This window comes from Ailuropoda melanoleuca, chromosome X, assembly GCF_002007445.2.
Source record: "Ailuropoda melanoleuca isolate Jingjing chromosome X, ASM200744v2, whole genome shotgun sequence".
NCBI lineage: Eukaryota > Metazoa > Chordata > Mammalia > Carnivora > Ursidae > Ailuropoda > Ailuropoda melanoleuca.
In genome coordinates this window covers 10,218,581-10,245,570 of record NC_048238.1, presented here as the reverse complement: position 1 = coordinate 10,245,570, position 26,990 = coordinate 10,218,581, and the positions used below count along the sequence as shown (strand labels likewise).

Here is a 26,990-nt window from a genome sequence, read left to right as displayed (position 1 = left end):
AGGTGGAAAGAGGCAGAGAAATAGTGAATGGGGGGCAGGCGCGGCCCAATGGGAATGGACCGGGAGCCGCACATGCAAGCCACATAGGGAATTTTACGTTTCTAGTGGCCACATTAAAAAAAATAATAATAAAATAAATAGAAGATGGTGAGGTTAGTTTTAATAATACATTTCGTTGAAGCCAATAGATGCAAAATATTATTTCAATGTATAATCTGTAAAAATCATTCAGGTATTTGATATTCTTTCACTTACTTTGTATGCAGTCTTTGGAATTTGGTGTGAATTTTACACGTCCTGCACATCTCCGTTCCGACTGGCCACATTTCAAGCGCCCAGTAGCTACAGTGTGGCTCGTGGCTACCATGTTGGAGAGCAGCGTAGAGGCTGAAGTGGGGGCCCCTCCCCCCGGAGGGAGGTCAACGCATTCTCTAGGCCTCAGGGCAGTGAGAGGATCCAGGTCTCCCCTGACAGGCGGTGAGGCTTGTGAGAAGGAGAGCAGGCCAAAGGAAAACACTGACACTAACAGGCAAGGAGCTTGCCACCTACCCCAACTCAGGAGCAGCAGCTTGCCCTGAGGAAGGAGGAGGGGCACAGGTGGGGGTCAGGGCAGCCGTGCCTCCGAACTAGAAGGGGTAGAGTCGAGATTCCAGGGGTTCAAGACAAATGCAACAAAGCAAGCTATTCTAATGAACTGACCCACTTGAAGCTGATTTATTTGCTCCCGCTGACTTTCATTACCTGTATTATGGGGTCAGAACTTTTCAGGTATTGCAGATAAAGGAGCAGACCAACAATTTATGTGGGGCCATTAATCTTAGCTTCATGGCAGGGCAAAAGGGAAAAACGGACAAGTTCCTCCTCTTCAATTAATACAACCTTTACAAATCCAATTTGAAGCAGTAAGTGAAGGTTTTCCTGCGGAACAGGTAATTTGAGTATCAAAAGCAGCATGAAAGCCAGAGGGGGTCAGGCAGACCCCTAACCGGAACCTGTTAGCCGGACGGGGCAAGAGCATGCAACTCTTCGAAGACGGAATTTTCTGGAAATGCAAGAGAAAAGCCTGACCTAATACCTCCAAAAGGAAGCAGCAAATTTTAGGGAGATCTTCTCAATCTATTGCAAAATAAGCAGCATTAAAGTCATTTAAGGAAAACCCTGTAGGTTTAGGGTCTTTGTATTCCTGTGTTTCCTTCCTGACAAGTAACCTCCTGCGTGGGAAGAGGGGGAGCCAGAGAAAGCCAGGAACAAACAGACCAGCCTGTCGGCAGCTCGGAAGGCAGTGAATGTCCAGTGAACACATCACTGATCTGGGGACTGACCACGGGGGTAGGGGACCCCTGATCAAAAAACATTTTTCAGGTCCAAGGATGGACAAAGGTACTGCTTGGCCCTGCAGAACGGTAATAGTAAAACCCTTGACCTACCCTATTCCTCGGCTCGGCTTTCTAGATCTATTTGGGCACAGATAAATTCTTAGACTAAGGCAAAATGAAATGTATACAAACTGACCATTTAGGGTGCTTTTATTAGTTAAGAAAATTCAACCAGCAATTACAAGGGCACTGCTCTCGGCCCTGGCTAACCCTTTTGCATTTCTGCTAATAAATACAAGACAGCTTCACTAAAGAGTTACCAAAGCATGGAATGGGGGCACAGTCGTTAAGCCTGTGCCTTCAGCTCAGGTCATGCTTGGGGCGGAGGGGGGTGGGTGGGTGGGGAGGGTCCCTGCTCAGCAGGGAGTCTGCTTCTCCCTCTGCCTCTCCCCTGCCCCCCAAACCTCATGCTCTCTCAAATAAATTTAAAAAAAAAAAAAAAGAGCATGGAAGGATTCTGGGTATTTTTAGCGAAGGAGAAAGACTTTTAAATAAGCTTTTCATTTATGTTCTCACTTGGTCACCTTAATATTTCAAACCAAAACAAAGTGGAAAAACCTTTAAGTTCTGAGATCTGAATGATCGAGATCGACACCAGCAGTCTCTCCCAAGCAGCCATTTCCTTCCAGCCAAGCCTTCAGAGGCAGGTGACATGATTTCATAGCACATAAAACAGTGGCCCGCGTGCAAACAGCGGCCTGAATACCAACAGCACAACGATGAGACAAACGTGCCTTCTAATACCTTCAAAAACTGAAATTCCTTTTATCTTAGAAAAATCCACTTAAATGTACTCCAGGTGATTTGAAAACACAGCACTAACAAGGAATTGTGTTAAGCCAGAGAACGAATAGCCCAACTGACCTTTTGGGCCCATTGGCTACTTTTTCAATAAAAACATAAAAGACCTTTCCATTTTGGAGTGGGAAGAGCAGAAAAAGACTCCTTTGTATAAAATAGCCCATGTCAGAACTCTGCGCGGGACCCCAGCTGTTCAAATATTTTATTGCCAACAAATTTCACAAGCAAGCGTGCGCCCCTTCCCGGAGGCTAAGGTCTGTCCTGGCCTTGCTGTTAGAACTTGCTAGGGATCTGGGCTTTTCCAGGGTGCTGTGAAATTGCTGCCATTCCAACACGTGTTTGTGGCCGCCGCTTAGACTCGAGTGGGTTGTTTCATTACTCCCTTATCATTCTGGAAAAACCGGTTACTTTTCCTCCTTCACACTGGTTGCTGGTGGGCCGGTCGCTGGAAAACCCACTGCGCTCTGCGGCTCTTTCATCGTGTGCCAGGGGTGCTTTACCAGGCACGGTGCAGGCCACAAATGTTATTTACGTGTTCAGTAATGTTGTGGAAAAGCTTTTCCGGGGCTCTGGTTCCCGGAGGGACGTTAATAGTATAGGTGGAAAAAAAAAATAACTCTGAGGGGGGGACTCTATGAAAGGGTTCCAAACAGCTGTCCTGAAGGACCTAGATGCTCTTCATCCCCATAGTGGCCAGGAGTGGCTCCTACGCCGGCTTTTCTGGACTCTTTTCAAAGTGCAATATCCAAGAAGTTAAAAACATGGCTCCCATCAAAGCCTTTCTGCAGTTCCTTAATGGGACAGTCAAGGTGTTGCAAGGAGCGCAGCAGGAGCTGCGTTATTTATAGGCATTAAAAAAGAAAGATGTTTGCATGAGTTTGCCAGGTTGCACACAACACTGCTCCGTGTCCTACGGGGCTATGATACCACGACCTTCGGGGTGATCTTTTCCACCAGCCAGAAATGATTTGCATGTCTTCCAGACAATATACACCTGAACACATAAGTTCACGTAGTCGGGGGTTCTTATGTAACAAATAGTAAATATCAAGTCACACAAAGATACCTTCTATAGCCAGTTCCATGGTCCTGGGCTGGGCTCGTTAAACAGAGCGCCGCTATGACATTGAAAGGAAATCCTGACCGCTCCCGGCCTTTTTGCTGAGATTTGAATCATTTTTCTTAACACTGTACGTATTATTCCTCTCCTGCTCTATGTTGATGCATAAGCAACATGGTAGGAAGAATATGCTGGCAAGTTAGGTTTCACGATGTGAGAGTTTTCAATACACCCCAGAAATGTGAAGAACTTCAATGTTTTGAGGGGGGAGGGTGAGGATAGGTGGCGTTGGGGAAGGAGAATGAGGCAAAACGGAACAACAAAAGTAAGTGGTTTAAAAAAAAAAAAAGAACCATAACTATAGGCTTAACGTGCCCTATCAGAAACCAGTAAACTGGTTCGGAAGCAGTTTATGACCTGCATTTTTTACTTTAAATAACACACTCTGTTACTGAAGGATGCCCACACTTTTTTCATAGAGAATACCCACTTAGATTATCCCATGTAAATTACACAACGCTGGAAATGTTAATTTCCACTGGGCCGGGGATCAATTGGCAGGAAATAGAACAATAGAAACCAAAGTGAAAGGCTGAGGTTTACAGCCTGGCCCTGGGCTGGCTGAAGAGGGGGGAGGGGTGGGGGGGCTACTGCCGGGAAGAAAGGGGGAGAGGAGTGAGTCAGAGGTTGCGACCTCCTGGGGGAAAAAATGTGATCTCGAACAGGGCTGTAGCTGTCAGAAGGGTTCAGGAAGCGGAGGAGCCCCCTGGTGTGGAGACAGTGGGCTCAAAATGCAGCAAGTTTGGGGAGAAGAGAGCTGTCTGGAGGTCCAGGCAAGCCTGGCTACCACGCTGTGGTTTACAAATCAGTAGGAAAAGTGCCTAAAAAGCAGCGACATCACCAGGGGGCCAGGGTGATATGTCCAGGCCACCTCACCTTGGAGAGGTATTATATCACTGAAATTATTTAGAATTGCTGGTGCATGGTGATAATAAAAAGCAGACTCTTTGATTCATTCGTGTATAAATAACGAAGACCACCCTAAAGAGAACAGAGGCTGTTTATTTAGAGCCAGGGACTCAGTCACCATCACTTACCTTGGCAGAGACTCAAAGACAGGCAGAGGAGTGGAAGTGTCTCTGGAACCACAGGAGGGCTCCGGGTGTGGCCGGACCGGAGGTTGTGGACATGGGGAAGCTGGAGGAGAATATTACAAGTGGGGCATCTTGTGGGATTGCTTTGGGGAGCATATTTGGCTTTCTCCAGTTGGTCCGGTGTTGGAAGTGGGGCAAAAAATAGGGGAGCTGGCAGTCACTGAGTCGGGGTTTTGTCGTCCTATGTGGTCGGGCCATTGTCCATTTGTGTCTTCAGTCTCTCAATTGGTTCTCAACATTCTAGCTGCATCCCTCTATCGCTTGCACCCCAGCAGATGACTGGGTTGGTATGTGCCCCGGCGGCAGCTCTCCTAGGGTTATACTGAATGTGGGTAGATGTGAAACAAGAGAAAGCAGACTTACCCGGTAGCCATGGCCGGGACATGCCTGCCACGAAGAGACTCACCTCTGGAAGCATTCCCAACTTGGTGTGGGTTACACGGGGACAGGGGACCGGGACAGGGTACTCCCGGCCTGATCATCATCTCTTGGCCTCTTGACTTGCAACTCCCGATAAGTTCCCAAACCTGTCCGCGCATGACCACCACAATCACAATCGTTCCAATTGCAATCTTTGAGCATGGGCCCCCGAAGTTTGTCAAAGCTCCGCAGGTGATTATGAGGCACTGGAAGTTCGAGAATGAGGGCGAGCTCACCCTTGCTGCTTCAGGTGTGGTCTCCCAACCGCCAGCAACATCTGCGCTGTCCGCCACCTTACTCCAATTGCAGGTTCCCGGGCCAAAGCGTCCTTGAACTGAATCAGAATCCGCATTTTAACAGGTCATTCATATGAATACTAAAGTTTGGGAAGCACTGCTTCAAAACAGACCCAGTGTGGCCTCTCTGTGAGGAGAAACGCTAGGATCCTTTCCCATATTTTAGCCCAAAGAAGAGATACCTTCTCTCCCTTCCCTCACCTCTTCATCTAACCGGAAACATCGCTAGCAGTGGAAGGAAGTGCAGGCCTTCATTTGGAGAAAGCAGGCAATGTGTCACCAGAGCAAGATTCTTTTGTAATTAAAATGCACAGTGTGCTAACGGACAGCGCGGTCGCCAGTCAAAATTCCCAGCAACTTTAGGAAAAATAGATTAAAGCAAAAGCCTCCAAAAAACCAATTTTGTCTTTTCCCAGGAAAAGCTTTTAGGTTGAAGTCAAAGGACATTCCATCATTCATTTGTCTGAATAAGCCAGTGTCCATAAAAAGACCTCTGATTTCTTCATGTTTTAAACGTATTTTATAGGAGAAAGGATTTAGGGTGGGATTAAGTAATAAGAAATGTTTGTGAAGATGTAAGGTTAAAATTTATTGACAAAGATCTTACACTAAATCAGAGAAGGCATGTTTATTTCTCCAGAACCCCCCGCCCCACACACGTACACACTCACAGAGGCTGAGACTATAAAGTCTATTCTTTATAAAGAATTTAAATTGTGAGGGTATGGAGTAAGGGAATGACACCAAATGCTAACTTGAATCCACGGGAAGAATGAAGAGATCCAAAAATGGTAAATAAGAAGGTTAATATAATGAATTCCATACATATATACTTGCTCTCCTTTCTTCTCTCAGCTTCTTTAGAAGACATAAGATTGTATAAAGCAATAATTATAACAATGTATTGTTTGGTTTCTAACATACAGAGACATGATATGTATAGCAGTAATGGCACACACAGGAGTAAGGAATGGAGCTACATAGGAATAAAGTTTGTACATCTTACTGGGATTACATTAGTATATCTGAAATGGATTATAATAAGTTAAGATATATTTTGTAAGTCTTAGAGCAACCACTAAGATAAAGAGAGAGTAAAAATATGATTAAAAGAATTAAAATTATACACTAGAAAATATCCACTTACTACAACAGAATATAGTAAAGGTGGAAGACAGGAACAGAAAATATCTGAGATGGTTGAAAAACAAAACAGAATGGCAGACATAAATCCAACCATATAGATAGTAACTATAATGGCTTAGACAATGCAATGACAAAGCAGTTATTGTCAGACGAGATAAAGAAAACAAGATTTAACTCTATGCTGTCCACAAGAGACACATTTTAGATTCAAAGTGTGATGGCACATTAATGTGTAAGGACGGGGGTGGGTGTTGGGGGTGGGCGAGTGCACATTTCTTCTATTACGTGTTAGGCACTGAGGTACAATGACTTTTTGCCTTAACTGTGGATCTTTTGTTACGAAAGATTCTAGCCCTCTCACATCAGAACAACTTCAGCTCCTCCAGTGAGCATCCTGGAAGATTCAAATACCTTCCTCCTCTACTCAGTTCGAAGAAGAGAGAAAAAAGATGAGGCTGTAAGCCCTCAGATTATAATTTTCAAAAAAGCTAAAACCAAAACGCACATACCTACAGTGAATAAACATGTTTCAGCCAGCAGGATGGTGTTGCTGGTTCAAAAGAGAATACCAAAGCCGGAAGTATTTATAGTCTCTGAAAGAAAGAATGCCAAAATAAGGTCTCCAAGTTAGAGATGGAATGGTTAATATCTGATGGAGTACTAAAACCGTAATACTTTTCTGTTAGAAATCATTTACATCTCCACCTGACAAAAATCTTTTTCAGTTTACCAATTTTCTACACGTTATCATTTAATTTGATAAAGACTTGGGTCTCATCAAGAAAATAATAAGTCAGACAAAGTTGCCTACACTAGCTGCCCCTTAGGTGGGCCTGTAGGTAATGTTCTAGCAGGCACTGAAAGGGCACACTGTAATCTTTCTGTGTTCTATGTTTTGGAAATTGTTTCTTAACAGAAGTAGATTCAACTGTGAAACCCAGTTTAACATAACAACAATAATCACATGGCTAAGATTTACTGCTGGTTTCTTTCCAGGCGTTCTACTGGGCACTTTATATCCTTTATTTCACTCCCTTCTCCCTGCAATGCTAAGGGATGGGTGGATAATGGATGATTATCTCCATTTTTTGGAAAGGAAAATTAAGGCTCAGATAAACTAGGTAGGTTCCTCCAGATCACGTATCCAGTAACAGGTGTAGGTAGAGTTTAGACTTGTGGTTTCTTCCTCTGAAAGCTTTTGTATCTCACACAGAGGGTTTCTAAAATGTCTTTGTATCCACAATAGAGTCTGAAATATTATATATTGTTCAATATGTGTTTTTGGTTTAACTGAACATTCAACCAATACCAGCAAAAAAAAAAAAAAAAGAAGAAGAAAAGAAAGAAAGAAAGAAAAAGTAACAAATACTTTTAGAAGCTTTTTCCCTTTGTGCCTTTGTACAATTTCTCCCACCCAAAAGGGGATTCTTCTCCTGACCCAGACTCCTCTTTGCCTCCCTTAGGTATGTGAAGTCACATGATGGCTGCATCACTCCACGAGACTGTGCAAGTTAAGACCAAGTCTGGACACTAAGCTCTCCTCTTTATCACAAAGTACTGGCAGTGGAAATGTACTGGCCTTGTCACAGGAGTTAATTCCATCTCTCATCCACCCAGACAGCTAAAAGAACTTCACGAACAATTATCATTCCCTACATCAATTGAGGGAGTCGAGGGAGCATGAACTGAAACATCTACTTTTTACAGATGAAAGACCAGATAGGCTAAGCAAGCCCAAGGTCACAGAGCAAAGCCTTGGAAGAATCCAGAAAAGACAGCCAACTTCTTCAATTGAAACTTAGAGTTGTACCTACTGGACGATCCCTCTTGAAAGTGTTTTATTCCATTCCACTGACTCCTTTCTTAAGGAAAAATGATGCCTAAAAGACAGCTGATTATAGATGGGGGAGAGAAAACACTTCAGAAAAACGAACGTCTTGAACCTGTCTGGCAGTGACAATTTTCTTGATTTTTAACAGTGAATGATTTTTGTAATTACACGTTAGTGACCACATTCAGCAAGATATAATTGCCAAACACCTGACATGTGTCACATACTCTTGGCCACAAAAAACCCCCAAAAAACCAAAAACAAAGCTGTAGGAACCCAGAGCCCATCTCCGATCATGCGGAGTTGAAGTTAGTGATCAAAACGATTCTGTCCAGATATCCTGTTCCAAAACCTGTGCATTTACAGGTCTCTTTCTGCTTAGTAGCTTGCATGTGCACAGCTGTTCTGCACGCCCTGAATTGCCACTGTTGTCAGATTCAATCACATCTTCGGGAGCACCTTAGTAGTGAGCCAAATGAACAATCCGATGGTCCCACCTCGGAGCGCACGTTGCAGGAACACCTGGGGTATGTGTCTGCGCTTGGGTAACGTGCATCCATACCCAGCCCGGAGCCAGGGGAAGGGAGGATTGAGGGTCAAGAGGATGAAGCGGTGAGAGATGCAGCAGCATCCGAAGCTTCTCGACCAATCAGAGCCGTTTGCTTTGTGGGCCATGGAGCTGATTTCCGTCTAAAAGCAGCCCCAGATAACACATATGTAACTGGATGTGTCTGTGCCGCAATAAAACTTGATTTACGAAAAACGATGGCTGGCTGGATTTTGCCTGCAAGCTACAATTTGCCTACTGCTGAATTAGAGGAACAAGCATCCAAAAGCGACTTCCCCTTGAGCCTGGACTTCAGAACTACGGATGTCAGGACCTGAACTGGGAGTTTCTTGCCTTCTACAACATCATGGAAAATGGGTGCTTTCAGAATCTTTTTTTATAGTGAGGCAGATTTGCACAAACCGAACACGTCCATGTCATCCGCACCCAGACTACAAAACAGAGAAACGCCATCCCCACCCCCCAGCCCCGGAGCTCAACACTCTCCCATGAGACAGCCTGGTCGCTGTGGGTCCCGGCGGCTCATTCAGCGGTACTGCCTCAGAGGGCTTCCATGTGTGGCGCATCACCGCCCAGCTCGGGGACGCCGCCCACAGCAGTTCCAGGCCTGGGTCCCCACCTCTGTCCTGGGCCTGAGGCTCTGCTGGCACTGAAAACCAAAATTCAACCAAGTACATTTTAAAGATCTCATTGGCTTTATGCAACGATTCATGAATCAGGCAGCATCCTTTCCAGCAGATAGAAAGGAACTCCATGCAGCTGTACAAAATGGAAGGCTTTTACAGGCAGAAAGGGGCAGAAAAGGAAGTTTCTAGCAAAAAGTGGATTGTTTCAGGCAAGGTCACCTTCCTGTAGGGAACGGAAGGGGTCTGCTGGGCAGATTCCTCACCAGCGCTGACAGGTGATTCCAAGGCCACCATATTTGCCACCATCAGCTTCTAGAAAAGCAGCCACTGCAGCCTGCCCGCCCTGTGCCAGAGTCGGACCAAGGCAGCCAAAGAATGCGGTGCCACAGTGTGGGGAACAGAGCCTGCGAGGTGAGGTGGCACAGGGCAGTGAGTGCTGAGGGCCTGTGTGAGGGCCTGTGGGTGCTGGGTGTCCCCCCAGCCCCCTGCACTGGGCGTGGGGGCTGCTCTGGGAGCGGCTGCCCGAGCCTCTCTGAATTGCCTTGGACGTCATTATTCCACTGTCTTGGAGGCAGGTCCTAGCTTCTGGAGAGATGGCTGACTCACACTGACCTCCTTATCTAGGTCACTTGGGCACATCCTTCACATTCTCCTTTTTTGCAGTATGGATAAGCTGACAATTTTCCAAATCTCTAAGTTCTGCTTCCTTTTTGCTTAACAATTCTGTCTTGGAGTCATTTCATTCTTCCAAGTGTCAGGAGGAGCCCAGCCATGCCTTCAACACTTGCCTTACAGAGAGCTTCAGCTCTGTTTCCACTTGCATGCTTTCAAAGTCTGCCTTCCACAAAACACTAGAACATGAAACATTCAGTCTATAACAACATGATTATGGGCCATTTGGATATTCCTTTTTTATGAAGTGTCTCTTCAAGCCTTTTGCCCATTGTTCTATTGTGTTGTTTGTCCTTTTTTGACTGATTTAAGGAGGTTGTTTTTTTTTCTGGTCTGAATTCTAGTCGTATTGCTATGTAACATTTTACTTAAAACTTACCAGCTTGAAACAAGAAATATTTATTATCTCATATTTTCTGTGGGTCAGGAATTTGTGAAGAGTTGACTGGGCTGGTTCTGGTTCAAGATCTCTCAGGAGGTTGTTGACTGAGGTTAGCTGGAGTTGCATTCATCTGAGGGCTTAACGGGGACTGGAGGATCCACCTCCAAGATGGCGCACTCACGTGACTTGTATGTTGGTGCTGGCTGTTGGAAAGGCACTTCAGCTCCTTTCACACATGGGCCTCTTCACAAAGGGCTGCTTGAATATTCTCATGATGTGGTGGTTGGCTTCTCTAAGAGTGAGCATTTTAAGAGAGCAAAGTAGTAGGCGCAATCCCCTTTATGTGCTAACCTGGAAAGTCCCATGTGCCCTCACCTCCATCACTTTCCATTGGTCATCCAGACCAGCCCTGATTCCGTGTGGGAGGGGACTCACTACATATGAGCATGAGTACCAGGAGGGGGGAATCACTGGGGGCCATCTTAGAAGTTGGCTACCACAGGAGTCCTTTGTCACAGCAAGTCATTTTTGGAGAAGGAAAAACAGAAAGACTGAGGAAGAGATCCTCTGGAATGTGGCTTCAATCATGCTGAATGCCTTCCCTTCTCATCTAACTGACCATGTAAACATTCTTCAAGATTCATTTGAAGTCCCTGGTGCATCTTTTTTTCTGTGGCTATATGTTTATGTGCTTGGACCTGCGGGGCGACTTGAGACACTATCTGCCAACTGAGAGTTTTCAGGATCCCCACAGGCTGCTGGTCCCCTGTGATATTCTGTTCCACTGACTGTCATGCCTTCAATTCTGCCTTAGTTCTTTTTTAATTAAGATTTTAATCCTCTCTTGAAGCAAGCGTTTTGGGGAGGGTGTCATGTTACTATTTGCTGTGACTCATTCATCCCTTAGTTATTAAAAGGTCGCCCAAGAGATGGTTTTTAGGGTAGGGAGAGGCACAAAGCACCTGAGCTAAGGCGAGGAGGAATTTCTCAGCCAGGTAAGGGGAACCCTGCAATAGAGCTGGAGCTATGGAGGGCCAAGAGAGGTGCCTCAGAGGAAAACTTAAGAAAGCGCACGCTTTCAGAGTCGTGGGAGTATACCTGAGAGTGAGTGCCTCTTAGAGTTTGCTGCTTGGGTGCCTTACCAGCTTCACCCTAGTCCAGACCCTGACTGGAAGTTCCAGGTGACACACCGTGTGTCCACTTTACCTGGGCCTGGCCCGTGTACACACACTAATGGCAACCAATCCCCACGGGGACAGCTTTAGGTCAAATGATGTGCTATTGCCATTTTGGAGGGGTAGCAATTTCATGTGGTTCAACTGATTTGCTGATTGTCAGGCACTTTGCTCACATAATAATAATAACAACAATAATAATTGTTATTATTTTTAGAGAGGAGGACAGAGAGAGGGGCAGGGAGGGGCAGAGGGAGAGAGAGAATCTTAAGCAGGCTCCACACCCAGCATGGAGCCCAACATAGGACTCAATCTCTCAACCCCAGGATCATGACCTGAGCTGAAGGCAGATGCTTAACTGACTGAGCCACCCAGGCGCCCCAATATAATTATTAATCCTTACAACAACCTCTGCAAAATAGGCATCCACCCCCATTTTACAGTTAAGGAAAGTGAGGCTCATGAAAGCTACAAAACTTGCCCATGTTCATACAGCTGGTAAGGGGTAGTGCCAGAAGTCCAAAGTCAGTTGGCCTAAGTCACATGCCTTAGCTCGTTCCCTCTCAGCATGCTGGATATTTCTACAGGAAGATGGAAATTGACAGCTATGGTGTGGTATAACTTAAGGCCATCTGAGCGGAGGCTTACGCGTTATGTTAGCGATGACCTGTAACGACCCACGTTACGCAAACATATCAGTGCCATCTCTTAAGGGAAACACAGACATAAGGGCTTGCATAAAATGGCATGGGCAGAGGGAGCTAAGAACAAGTCCTCATGGATGACTGACTGCCGTTGAGAGAGATGTTGCAGGTGCGGGAGGGTGGACCTGTGTCTACGGAGCTGCAAAATCCTGCTTCGAGGCCAGTGAGGCAGTCTAGTCTTTCTCCATTTTCTGGGAAAGGAAGGATGGTTTTTATCTTATTTTATGTTTTAGATGAGGAAGTGATTTTATTGATAAACAATGGCCATTGTGAAATTCTGTTTTGTGTTCCAAGAGTCAGTACAAGTTTTGCCCTGCAAGAAAAAGATGTCCTTTTTCAGTGGAATAATATCCTTTGCTTTTGGGAGTGAACCATATGAGGGGCGCCTGGGTGGCTCAGTCAGTTAAGCATCTGCCTTCAGCTCAGGTCCTGATCCCGGGGTTCTGGGAACGAGCCCCATGTTGGGCTCCCTGCTCAGTGGGGGGTCTACTTCTCCCTCTCCCTCTGCCCCTCCCCTCTGCTCATGCTGTCAATTGCAAGCTCTCTCTCGAATAAATTAAAAATCTTAAAAAAAAAAAAAAGAGAGAGAGAGAGAGAACCACATGAAAGTACAGGTCAAAACTACCAAATGTTGGCAATTTCATACGGTACAACCTGATACATGGTCAAGAGTGGGTTTGGTCAACTTTTCCCACAAAGAGCCAGATCGTAAATATTTTAGGCCTTGCCAGCCATAAGGTCTCTGCTCCACTACTCCACCCTGCCACTATAGCATGAAAATAGCCACAGAAAATACGTAAACGAATGGACGTGGCTGTCTTCTCCTAAAACTTTATAAAAACAGATGGTGGCTGGCTTTGACATGCAGACCATAGTTTGCCAACCCCTTTTCTAGAAGCAGCATTCAAGTATAATTTAGCATCTTTCTTTGCTCTTTAATATTTTGAATTTTTTGCTCTGTGGTTTTTCGCTCATTGCTTTTGTTTTTGTTTTTTTTATAATTCCCTTAATGCTAAAATGATAAAGATTAAAAAAAAAACAAAACCCTAGATGGTGTCAAATGTCTTTGAGCAGAAGAGAAATGGTTTGGCCATAGCTCACACATTTTAAGAGGGCAGCTGTTTCCACTCGGTATTGATAGATGGAAGAGCCATCCGGTCTCATAATAAGTTCCAAGCTTCAATTTGGTATTTCCAAAATAGAACTTGTTGCTGGAACATCTCTATCTTTAAGCATTTGGAGGGGATGTTAAATAAATATCATGGGCCAGATATGTCACGTGTGCAATGCTGTTATTAGGTAATACACGAGAGCCTTTGATTTATGTATCAAAGTGTGTGTGTGTGTGTGTGCGTGCAAATGAGAACACTGTGTGTAGGGAATGAACGCTGAAAGAAGAAATGCATGAATACATAATATGGCTTTACCTGAATGTACTAGAGTGCTGGCATGTGTGTACTGATTCACACTGGCATTGTGATTGCTGTCACAGGCTTGGATTTCAAGTCTGGTTTCCCTGTTGAACCTTGGGCAAATTATTTGGCCCACTTCCTCACTCCTCCCTCACCTAGAGAGAGGTTGGTTTAGATCAGAGGGTTGCAAATTCAGATGCCTCTAGGGGCCAGGCTGGTAATATAAGGAGGTAAGCACAATATAAAACAATGGGTTAGGTTGATTGTACTATAATCTACTTTCTTTTGCAGGCTTTTTTTTTAAAGACTGTTTTTTTTAGAGCAGTTTTAGGTTCAAAGCAAAATGGAGAGGAAGTTGCAAAGATTTTCCACAGCCCCTACCCCCACACAAGCACAGTCTCCCCCATTAGCCACATCCCCCACCAGAGAGGGACATTTGTTACAAATGATGACCTTAGACTGACACATCTTCATCACCCAGAGTCCACAGTTCACCTTACTGCGTTCCTGTTCACTCTGGGTGGTGTGCATTCTATGGCTTTGGACAAATGTGTAATAGACATGTGTCCATCATTAGAGTATCGTATCTTACAGAGTAGTTTCACTGCCCTAAAAATCCTCTACATTCCATTTATTCACCCTTTCCTCCCTCCAACCCCTGGCAACCACTGATCTTTTACTGGCTCCATAGTTTTGCCTTTTCCAGAATATCATATAGCTGGAATCATGTAATATGTAGCCTTTCCAGATTGGATTCTTTCACATAATAATATGCGTTTAAGGCTCCTCCATGTTTCTTCATGGCTTGAGACCTCATTTCTTTTTAAAGCTGAATAATATTCTATTGTCTGGACATACCACGGTTTATTATCCATTCACCTGCGGAAGTTGATTCCAAGTTTTGGCAATCATGAAGAAAGCTGCTATAAACATCTGTGTGCAAGTTTTTATGTGGACATAAATTTTCAACTCCTTTGGGTAAATTCCAAGGAGTGTAATTGCTGGATCATATGGTAAGAGTACGCTTAGTTTTGTAAGAAACTGTCAAACTGTTTTCTGAAGTGGCTGTACCATCTTGCGTTCCCACCAGCAATGAGTGAGAGTTCCTGTCACTCCACATCCTTGCCAACATATGGTGTTGTCAGTGTTCTCGATTTTGGCCATTCTCATGGGTGTGTAGTGGTATCTCACTATTGTTTTAATCTGCATTTCCCTGATGACATATGACGTGGGGCATCTTTTTACTGATGCTGCGTTGCAGAGAAAGGTAAAAGATTCACAAAACTACTTGCAAAGTTCATCTTTCGCCCATGGGTTGACCCCATGGACTAAAGTGGGGTTTCTTTTTTTTCTTTTTTTTTTTTTTTAAGGATTTTATTTATTCATTTGACTGAGAGAGAGACAGCCAGCGAGAGAGGGAACACAAGCAGGGGATGTGGGAGAGGAAGAAGCAGGCTCCCAGCAGAGCAGCCTGACGTGGGGCTCGATCCCAGAACTCCAGGATCACACCCTGAGCCGAAGGCAGACGCTTAACGACTGAGCCCCCCAGGCGCCCCAAAGTGGGGTTTCTTTAGCTCGGCACTATTGACGTGCTTATGCCAGATAACTTGTTCTTGGGCAGCTGTCCCGTGCGTTATAAGATGCTTAGCACCATCCCTGGTTTCTACCCACTAGATTCCAGTAGCTCCCACCCCCACTCTCCAAGTAGCAGCAATAAAAAGTACCTCCAGAAATCTACAAGTGCCAAGTGCCAGATACATTGCCCACAGTCTCCCAGGAAGCAAAATTGCCCCTAGGTGAAAACCACTGAGTTTTTGAGGTTACTATGGAAACAAGGGCTTTGAGGCATGGACTATTTCAGTGCTATTCAAAGTATGCTCTATGGACCCACAGTATCAGCATTACCGGGGAGCTTGTTAGAAATGCAAGGTCATGGGCCCTACTCCATACCTACTGACTCAGACTCTGCAGGGATGGGGCCTAGCAACCAGTGTTTTGCAGGCCATCAGGGTGAATGATGCCCACTAAAGTCTTAGCAGCACTGGAGTAGATTCTTAGGGGACCCTTTCAAGCTTCTGCCCTCCTGAATGAAGCGGATGATGAGTGGGAGCAATCAGGGTTCTAACTGGTAACGTAGACAGTGAAATGCTGGAGGAAGATAAACAGAAGCATCCTTGGGTTTTCCTCCATGAGAGGGGGAAGAAGGGAGAGGAGGCCTAGATTTTAACGGTGTTTAATGAATGGCTTTTAAGGATTTAAATAACATGAATTTATTGGCCACCTCCAGGCTCGCTGAGTACATTTGGATCCTACGTCTATAATCAGTAGATGCCAACCACAGTGGCTGCCTGCTCCAAAATAATCCCCCCAGGTGGGACACCTGCGTGGCTCTGTCCTTAGGCATGGCCTTCGCTCAGGTCCTGACCCCAGGGTCCCGCATTGGGCTCCTTGCTCGGCGGGGAGCCTGTTTCTCCCTCTGCCTGCCACTCCCGCTGCTTGTGCTCTTGCTGTCTCTCTGACACACAGATAAATAAAATATTTAAACAAAACCAAAACCCCCCCAGTGACTGTGACTCGCCCACTCTCCCCTGCAGAATACACTTCCACCTCCCCTCCCCCCACCAGGAGCGAGCTCAAGACCCAAGCTAGACCTCTCTGGATCCCCCTGTGATCCGCCCAACAAGATCTAGTAAGTTGGCTTCAGAAAATGACTCTCATGGATAGGGAAAAGCAGAGGTAAAAATGGGGAAAGCTGATGGTTTTTGAGCTGCTTCCAGTAGCTTCTATATCCTTCTGGGGGCTTGCGTGTGTGCTAATAAATGCCTCTTTTTGCCTTGGGTTATTTGAGTCAGCTTTCTGTCACTTCCAACCACGAGTCCTGACTAATACACAGCTCAGCGACAGCCATCTGGCAACTACACGACTGCCTGGCACTGCTGAGGATTGTGATCTGGATTGAGGAATGCCGAATACCTCACAGAATCACCCTAATTCATTAACGTCTCTTTTGATTAACAGACTCACCAATATCACAGGGACAGAAGGCTGGAAGAGAGACTTATTGTTTTCATTTAATTAGGATTTGATTATGAAAAATTTTCCCCTTTACTCCTGCCTGCACACTGACTTACCAAAAAATAGTTTCCATATTGTTCAGATCTGTTTTTGTTTAAAGAAATAAACCCCATCAAGTAACCTGGAGTATGTGTGTGAGTCTACGTTGTAAATGCCAATGGGCCGTTTGGCATAAAAATTATTTGGAGTTGAAAGTAATCACAACCCAGCAGATGCAGGAAAAGCTCTCTGCCTCCCCCTCAACTGCCTAAATTTACATTGGAAAGGAAGAGAACTATTAACAGAGACTCCCTTTTACCTAAGAACCTTATCTGCATAACAGGGCAACCTTGTTTTTCCAAACTTCTCCTTTCACCTTCCTGCTAATGAGCGTTCTCTCCTTTGTGGCCTCAGGCCCCTCCACCAGAGCGGAGCTCGGGAGGTCAGACAAGCCTCACGTTGCCTCACAGTCTTCAGAATGTCCATGTCTGTGTGGATTCTCTGTACGTCCACCTATTATTATTATTATTTAAAGATTTTATTTATTTACGTGACAGAGAGAGACAGCCAGCGAGAGAGGGAACACAGGCAGGGGGAGTGGGAGAGGAAGAAGCAGGCTCCNAGTGGGAGAGGAAGAAGCAGGCTCATAGCGGAGGAGCCTGATGTGGGGCTCGATCCCAGCCCGCTGGTATCACGCCCTGAGCCGAAGGCAGACGCTTCACGACTGCGCCACCCAGGCGCCCCTGTCCGTCCACCTATTAAAATTGATTTTCTCCTGTTAATCTGTCTCATGTCGATTTGATTCTACGTCCAGCTAGGAGGACTGTAGGGCAGAGAAAGTTCTTCCTCCCTGACAGTGTGTGTGTGTGTGTGTGTGTGTGTGTGTGTGTGTAATAAATATTCATTGAAGTAAATTTGAGGAATCCAGAAAGGAAAAGGAAGAAAATTAAACCAATCCATAATCTTACTCATCAAAAATAAGCATGATTAACATTTTTGGTTTCCTCAAATTTTTTTTCCCACCACAAAGAAGTTCTAAAGTCCTATGTACGTCAGCTCTGGAAACCAACAAAAACACAAGGATGGATCTCTCAGGCGTGTAGAGTTGTGCTTGGCTCTTTACAAGTAATCTAACCATGCCTGTTCTATGACCTCTAGAAGCTTATGGTCTAAACCAGGGGTGGGCGAACTTTATCTGTAAAAAGCCAGGTTGCAAATACCTTGAGCTTTGAGGGTCATACCGTCCTGCCCAACTACTCAACTCTTGGTACCATGGTAGGAAAGCAGCCATAGACTATATGTAAACAAGAGGGTGTGACTGTGTGCCAGTAAAACTTTATTGACAAAACAGGAATGCAGTTTGAGTTGCCAACCCCAAATCTAAACAGACCCAGTAGGTCAGCATTTTAAATGCCAACCGATTAAAGAGTCTCCTACATTACTCTACCGTCATTTCCCTTGGCAAAGACTGACAAGGACGATAGTATTATCCTATAGAGACACCATGAAAGGAGGAGAGGAACAAGCTTGATTTGGAATCAAATCTACATGTCAAATGTTCTCACATCCATGGAAACATGTATACGTACTAGGAACTGCTTCCAGGACAAGAAGCCAAGCAGAATTATCTTAGTGCTTGGATTCACGGCTGGAACCAGCACTTGACATACACATCTGCTAGCAAGGCCAATGGAAGCTGGGTTGGTCTTCTCTAGGACACAAAGCCTCGCTTTACTAACATATGCTTCTTTCTGTGAAAGCTAAGAACGTGGAGCATCACTGAGGCCTGATGTGGTTGACACTCCCTGCAGTGAACTGGCTCCCACTGAATGGCCCCCAGTTTTCCCTGGTTCTAGGGCGCTGAAGGCCAATGGGAACTGCTCTGCACAGGCTCAATTTTTGTGACTCCCTGGATGTTGTGACTTTCCTCTGAAACAAGTCAGGAGAGGAGTGCTGAGAGCCACCTCTGGGCCCATTGCTGGAGAACCACTGGCTTCCCAGCAAGCCCCGAGGTGGGGCCCGGTTGTCACCGCACTTCTCTCAAAGGGAAGAGATGATTCGCACAGGACCTGACTTGCTGGTGAGCCTTCCTTTCCCCTGACAGGGCTGACTCATGGGAGGTACTGTAGCCAAGACGGCCTCAGAGCTAGCTCAAAAAGGGTAGGCTGTGATAATGACTCCCCGGGGGCTGCAGAAACTTGCCTGAGAATTTAGCCTGGGGAGCCAGAGGGCACACTCTAGGAGTGGAAGTTGGAGGGAGACTAAAAGCTGAGGCTTCTGGGAAGGACACCCGGAGAAGCTCTAGAATGAGAGCCAGATAGAGACACTAGAACAGAGCTTGGCAAGGCTTTGAGAAAGCAAGCCACGACTGGAGCTCAGAAGACCAGGCTCTGAGGTTTGGGACCAAGCAGGAAAAACCCCAGCTGCCTGTCAGTTTGCCCCCATGAAGCCTAACCCAGCAGAGGCCGATCAAACACCACCAAAGCAGAGGCTTTGTTCACCGAAGAATCATTTGTGGACATCCAAATGGGACAGATTACTGTATCCCCCACCCCCTTCAGGAACTCAGATTCACTTAAAGCTCAGGTAGGGCTTGGGAACTGAGATTGCCGAAACCCTTCCGGGTGATTCTGATATACTGGTCCTTGGACCACGATTTTAGAAAGACTGGCCGTAAAAAGATAAAATGATGTGTTCCCTGTTCTCATGCCTATAACTGCCAGAGCAGCGGCTAGGCCACCAACCTGGACCTTTCCATTTGTTTAGCATTTTTAATCTTAAAAGCACTTTTGCACTGTGATTTGCTATCATTTTCTTCCCACAGTGTTCTGAGGTAGGAAGTTTATAATCACTTCACTGGCAAAGATAAAGGCTCACAGCACTTCCTGTGTGGTAGTAAGTGGCCAGGCTCCCTGTACCGAGATAAATACCCAGATCTGAGCACACGGTCAGTGCTTTGCCCCCATTAGGTCACATGCTTGTGCAAAAAATAAAATGTTTAGAATCTAGAGATCCTACCCCAATTTCTTGGGTCTTTGAGAACAGCATCCCTTAGGACTAGATCAGACTTGTCTCTGTCTTCCGTATAGAATATGGGTAACATGAGGGGACAGTAGCACAGCCCCAGGCACAGATGAAACCTTTGAAGGTAGGGTCAGTGTAGTTTGGGGAGCTAGGAGAAGGGGTAGCAGGGCGTTACTGAAAAGACCAAGGTTCGCAGAGCTGCCAGTCCAGCTCCTGGTCTACGGCCAGAAAAACCAGCCCTGGTGAGATGTACAGCCCCAGAGAAGCTCCAAGAAGGACCTGTAGTCAGTCAAGGGGAGCTTCAAGCAACCTGGTGAGATGGGATTGTCTCGCCACTCTCCATCACCTAGGTCGAGAGGCTTTAGGGTCGGCACAGGAAGCCAGAACCTCACCTTCCGGGTAGACTTAGGGTAGGATCAGCCATCTCCAATGGGCCTCTGATTTGTCCTTGGAATTGAGGAAGGGTATCTGAAACCAGTGATGTACTCTATGATGGCTAATTTAATTTAAATTTTAAAAAAGGAAAAAAAAAAGACAAAAAAAAAAAAAAGAATTAAGGAAGGAATTGGTCTCAGTCTTCGAAATAGAACTTTCCCTGTGGTTAGCATCCAGGGACAGGGCAGAGGTCCTGGCAAATAAGATCCCCGGAGCCACACATCTTAGAAATACTTCAGCCTAATGCCTTGACACTCACCCTGTGGCGCATGGGTCAGCAGCATCAGCAGCGCCTGGGAGCCTGTGCGGCCGGCCTGCGGGGTCTCAGCCCCACCCTCGCTCTGCTGGATCAGAATCTGCATTTAACAAGACCCTCCAAGGAGCTGCATGCACTTTAAACTTGAGCCGGTAAAGCAGGCACTCTGGTCCCTAATTTGCATTCAAAAGAAAATATTGGGTTGAACCTGCTGGGATTGGATCAGCCTCCAACATCAGGAGTAAGAAATCAATTTCCATAAATTTTAACTGTTTTCCTGGTCCTCCCAGGTTATTTACTCTGCTAGAAAGCAAAGATGTACAACAGGCTTGGGGGTGGGGAACAACTAAGAGCTACTGAATTCTATCAATATTCTTTATTAATTTATTATTAATTTATGTCCCCACTCTCTTCCAAAACAATTTAAAATAGCTTTAAAAATATGAGTAATATGACTGGGTGGCTCAGCCGGTTGAGCGCCTGCCTTCGGCTCGGGTCATGATCTCAGGGTTCTGGGATCCAGTCCCGCATCGGGGCATCAGGTTCCCTGCTCAGCGGGGAGTCTGCTTCTCCCTCTCCCTCTGCCCCTCTCCCTTGTTCGTGCTCTCTCCCTCTCTCTCAAATAAATAAATAAATAAAATCCTTTTAAAAAATATGAGTATTGTAGCAGAGTTTATTTTTTAAAACACAGCCACAGCAATATTTTTCATCCCTTCCAGAATCTTACCATTCCCCTGTTAAAAGGTGCAATGTATTTCCTTTCTTTGGGCAGGGCTATGTGACCTGAGGGCCATTACAAAGAAGGCAGCAGGGGCAGATGCTGCCTGACTTCCAAGAGGAGGTCATAAAAGGCAGTAGAGCTTTTGCCCCACTCCTCTTATCTCGTGATCCTCGCCCTTAGTACTAGGCCACCACGTTGGCCGCCTGGAGACGTGACACGTCGGGGCTCTGGCCCTAGCCCCAGCTGTTTTTGTCTTTCCATCTAACAGCCAGCATTGGCTTTCGCACATGGGAGTGAGCAGAGAGTTGGATGATGCCAGCTCCCAGCCTTTGAGCTGCCCGAGGGGCTGCCCAAGTGGAACAGGAGACCAGCTGTCCCGTCCTGCCCCGCCCAAAATACGTATCTGTAAGCAAAATAATTGTGACTGCTGTTTCAAGCCACTAAGTCTGGGGATGGTTTGGTACCCAGCACTGGAGAACGGAAGCACCACTATAAACTCATACCACTGTTATGAAAGGAAAATAGGATTAGAAAAATCATAAGCCAAAGAATAAGAAGTTTGGAGGGAACCAAAGCTTCCTGAGGTTCTGAAATATGAGTGTTTTGTTGTTTTTGCTGAAGTTTCCCGGCAGGAAGGAGTCTCATTCAAAGCAGTGCTGCTCACACTTGAATGTACAGACACACCAGCTGGGAGTCTTGTTAAAATGCAGATTCTGATTCAACAGGTCTGGGGTGGGGCCCAGGATTCTCTATTTCTCACCAGTTTCCAGGTGATGTCCAAACTGCTGCTCCCAGGACCACACTCTGAAAAGTGAGTATGGAAAGCATATTTGATAGCTTTTCTTTCTTTTCTTTTTTTTTTTTTTAAAGATTTTATTTATTTATTTGACAGAGAGAGAGAGCCCGCCAGCAAGAGAGGGAACACAAGCAGGGGCAGTGGGAGAGGGAGAAGCAGGCTCCCAGCGGAGGAGCCTGATGCGGGGATCGATCCCAGAACGCAGGGATCACGCCCTGAGCCAAAGGCAGACGCTTAATGACTGCACCACCCAGGCACCCCTGACAGCTTTTCTGCAACACATGCAAACGAGTTTCATCAGACTGTTCCCTAGAAGGGTCCTTTGTGGTAGAATAAAAGCAGAAGGCAGAAGGAAGTTCGCTAAGCAATTTATGCAGGGTCTGAGCAATGAAGGTCAAGTACGAAGCTTGCTAACAGATTGGATTGGTCCAAGGGTAAATTTGGTCCAATCCTCAAATTTGGTAAATCCCCAGAATATCTGAGGAGGGGCTTCATTTCTTTTAAGCACTCCTCCAGCAATACCATTTCTCGTCAATGGGTTTTTGATAAGGTTTGCAGAGGCAATTGTTCAAGGTTAATATCTCCAACGTGAACATTTTTTGCTGTCAAATACTGGATGATCCATATGGTTCAACCAATCAAAACGAGGATGGAGTTTAGGTCGTTGGGGGAAATTTACAAAATGCCAACTCAAGACAGGTGTTGGGATGAATGTCTTCACAGCCATCATGCAGGAAAGAGGAATTAAGAGTATGTTTGTGGAAAAGATCAGTATCTCCCCAAGCTCAAATATGGGCCACTTGGCGCTCAGAGGAACCCCGCAAAATAAGTGTGATCTGCACTGTTCAGGGACATTTTATACTGAACTTGACCTTCAAGATTATAAAAATATAGGTTTTGCATGAGCCGGCAGTATCATTGAGCCCTTCGCCTATCTCCGTTCATGGAGGCAAAGGCTAAAAATGACTAAAGAAGCTATAAGCAAGTGAATGCTTTTCTTCACACATTTCTCTAAAAGTGTCAGGGTTATAACAACTGTTGATTATAGACCGAAATTCCTAAAGCGTGCCTGTTCCTCATGGAGAATACTGAACCCGAGAAACCCAGGCTTCTAATCCAAAGGAGAAAATAGGCAATGAACGAAACTGGGTTATCCAGTGAATGAGGTTGAATGCATAATTCAGGGAGAAAAGAGAATTTCAGTTTCTAAAGACAGGATAGACGAAGATCTGGGCCCAACCATATGGAAAACACCCAGAATGTAGACTGGGTACAGCTTTCCCTGATGGAATTTCTGCGAAAGGAATTCTAAATCCACACCTAGCTTCTCCGTAATTCAAAAACTGACAAGGATGGGAGGAAATCAGTTGGTGGTGAAGGGGTGCAGGATGAGATGCCCCCAAATGTGCCACTTTGGCATAAAGATTATTTCCAGATTGTTTCCAGTCATCAAAACCCAGCAGATGCAGGAAAAGCGCTCTGCCTCCCGCACAACTGCCTAGGTTTACACTGGAAAGGAGAGCCGGTACCATGAAGAGAGCTATTAACATACTCTCCCCTTTACCTAAGAGACTCCTCTGCGTAATAGGGCAACCTTGTTTTGCCAAACATCTCTCACCTTCTTGCTAATGAGCTTTCTCCCCTCTGTGTCCTCAGGCCCTTCCCCCTCTCCTGAGCCCATAGAAGCTTCCTGTTGTCTCATTGTCTTTGGAATTTCGACGTCTGTGTGGATTCCTCCTACCTGCGTTAGCTATTAAATTTTATTTTCTCCTGTTAATCTGTCTCATGTCAATTTGATTCCAAGTCCAGTGAGAGGGATGATGGGGCAGAGGAAGGTCTTCCTCCCTGACAGTGGTAGAAAGAGTGGTTATAGAGATAGGAAACCATCAGAAGAAAGAAGACCACTACCATCTTTTTGGTACAGACAGAATGAGTTTCTTAGCATTGAAAAGATTTTTATCTGTCATTATTTTAAACTCAGTGCTTCAGAAAATCTCAAAAATTCTTTAGCATAATGACATAATGGTGTTTATTATCCAAAATGAGAAACTGTTCCTGTTTAAGCAATTAAAGACACAGTTTATAAGTTTAATCTAAGGATCAAAGCAATCACTAGAGGAATGGGTAGCTTCACCAAATAGTGAGATGGCCATTTTTGGAAAAATTCAAGGCCGGATGGACATCTACTGGAGAGAAGATTCCTGCGTTGGGTGGGATTATGAGCTGCACGATTTCCAAGGTACTGTTGGAGTCTAAGTTTTCAGAGTCTCTGACTCTTCAGTCTGCCATTTGGCATCTGTGTGTATCCCCAGAGGAGAGTTTTTATGCTGAGGCAAATATATTAGATGGAGCTCTCCACAGTTAAGATGCTTCAAGCAGAAAGCGAAATAAGTCAAGCAGAGAAAGACAATTATCATATGGTTTCACTCATCTATGGAACATAAGAAGTAGGAAGATCAGTAGGAGAAGAAAGGGAAGAAGAAAGGGGGGGTAAACAGAAGGGGGAAGGAACCATGAGAGACTGCGGACTCTGGGAAACAAACTGAGGGCTTCAGAGGGGAGGGAGGTGGGGGGATGGGATAGACTGGTGATGGGTAGTAAGGAGGGCACGTATCGCATGGTGCACTGGGTGTTGTACGCAAGTAATAAATCATGGAACTTTAAAAAAAATAATTAATTTTAAAAAAAAGGATGCTTCAAGCTCCAATGATCATTTTGCCCATCCTCCCCATTTTACAGTTGAGAACAGGTGCAGTTTTGTTCATGATGCCCTAGTCATATATTGTAGTGGCGGCAACACTGCGATTGCGAGCTTAAATTTCAGTATGGCCGCTCCATGTGCTGGTGTAGTTTAACCCAGTAGACATACCTAATTCACGTTATATTTTCCACATCATAGTCACTCCTTGCAATTCTTTTATTTTATTTTATTTTATTTTATTTTAATTNGAGACTGAAGAAAGAGAAATTAGGGAATCCATCCCATTTACAATAACACCAAAAACCATGCGTTACCTTGGAATTAACTTAACCAGAGACGTAAAGGACCTATATGCTAGAAACTATAGATCACTTTTGAAAGATATTGAGGAAGACATAAAAAGATGGAAAAATATTCCATGCTCATGGATTGGAAGAATTAACATAGTTAAAATGTCCATACTACCCAGAGCAATCTACACTTTCAATGCTATCCCGATCAAAATACCGAGGACATTTTTCAAAGAACTGGAACAAATAGTCCTTAAATTTGTATGGAACCAGAAAAGGCCCCGAATCTCCAAGGAACTGTTGAAAAGGAAAAACAAAGCTGGGGGCATCACAATGCCGGATTTCGAGCTGTACTACAAAGCTGTGATCACAAAGACAGCATGGTACTGGCACAAAAACAGACACATCGACCAATGGAACAGAATAGAGAACCCAGAAATGGACCCTCGGCTCTTTGGGCAACTAATCTTTGATAAAGCAGGAAAAAACATCCGGTGGAAAAAAGACAGTCTCTTCAATAAATGGTGCTGGGAAAATTGGACAGCTACATGCAAAAGAATGAAACTTGACCACTCTCTCACACCATACACAAAAATAAACTCCAAATGGATGAAAGACCTCAATGTGAGACAGGAATCCATCAAAATTCTAGAGGAGAACATAGGCAACAACTTCTATGACATCGGCCAGAGCAACCTTTTTCACGACACATCTCCAAAGGCAAGAGAAATAAAAGATAAAATGAACTTATGGGACTTTATCAGGATAAAGAGCTTCTGCACAGCCAAGGAAACAGTCAAAAAAACTAAGAGACAGCCCACGGAATGGGAGAATATATTTGCAAAGGACACCACAGATAAAGGACTGGTATCCAAGATCTACAAAGAACTTCTCAAACTCAATACACGAGAAACAAATAAACAAATCATAAAATGGGCAGAAGATATGAACAGACACTTTTCCAATGAAGACATACAAATGGCTAACAGACACATGAAAAAATGTTCAAAATCATTAGCCATCAGGGAAATTCAAATCAAAACCACACTGAGATACCACCTTACGCCAGTTAGAATGGCAAAGATAGACAAGGCAAGAAACAACAATTGTTGGAGAGGATGTGGAGAAAGGGGATCCCTCCTACATTGTTGGTGGGAATGCAAGTTGGTACAGCCACTCTGGAAAACAGTGTGGAGGTCCCTTAAAAAGTTAAAAATTGAACTACCCTATGACCCAGCCATTGCACTACTGGGTGTTTACCCCAAAGATACAGACGTAGTAAAGAGAAGGGCCATATGCACCCCAATGTTCATAGCTGCATTGTCCACAATAGCCAAATCATGGAAGGAGCCGAGATGCCCTTCAACAGATGACTGGATTAAGAAGCTGTGGTCCATATATACAATGGAATATTACTCAGCTATCAGAAAGAACGAATTCTCAACATTTGCTGCAACATGGACGGCACTGGAGGAGATAATGCTAAGTGAAATAAGTCAAGCAGAGAAAGACAATTATCATATGATTTCTCTCATCTATGGAACATAAGAACTAGGATGATCGGTAGGGGAAGAAAGGGATAAAGAAAAGGGGGGTAATCAGAAGGGGGAGGAACCATGAGAGACTGCGGACTCTGGGAAACAAACTGAGGGCTTCAGAGGGGAGGGAGGTGGGGGGATGGGATAGACTGGTGATGGGTAGTAAGGAGGGCACGTATCGCATGGTGCACTGGGTGTTGTACGCAAGTAATAAATCATGGAACTTTAAAAAAAATAATTAATTTTAAAAAAAAGGATGCTTCAAGCTCCAATGATCATTTTGCCCATCCTCCCCATTTTACAGTTGAGAACAGGTGCAGTTTTGTTCATGATGCCCTAGTCATATATTGTAGTGGCGGCAACACTGCGATTGCGAGCTTAAATTTCAGTATGGCCGCTCCATGTGCTGGTGTAGTTTAACCCAGTAGACATACCTAATTCACGTTATATTTTCCACATCATAGTCACTCCTTGCAATTCTTTTATTTTATTTTATTTTATTTTATTTTATTTTATTTTATTTTATTTTATTTTATTTTATTTTATTTTATT

The 26,990-nt window shown here is 44.9% G+C and overlaps 1 long non-coding RNA gene across 2 annotated transcripts in view; it reads right to left on the bottom strand.

Moving 5' to 3' along the window:
* LOC117797447 overlaps positions 1 to 26,990 on the bottom strand; it is a 98,810-nt gene that overhangs the window by 12,754 nt on the left and 59,066 nt on the right. Inside the window, exons 2-3 of one of the 2 annotated variants that reach the window (XR_004622426.1) lie at positions 5,048 to 5,145; positions 4,335 to 4,918 (exon numbers count right to left, since the gene is read on the bottom strand). This is a non-coding gene — a long non-coding RNA (uncharacterized LOC117797447). Of the gene's footprint in view, positions 1 to 4,334; positions 5,146 to 26,990 lie in introns of both variants that reach the window. The other variant, XR_004622425.1, reaches the window with a different exon arrangement.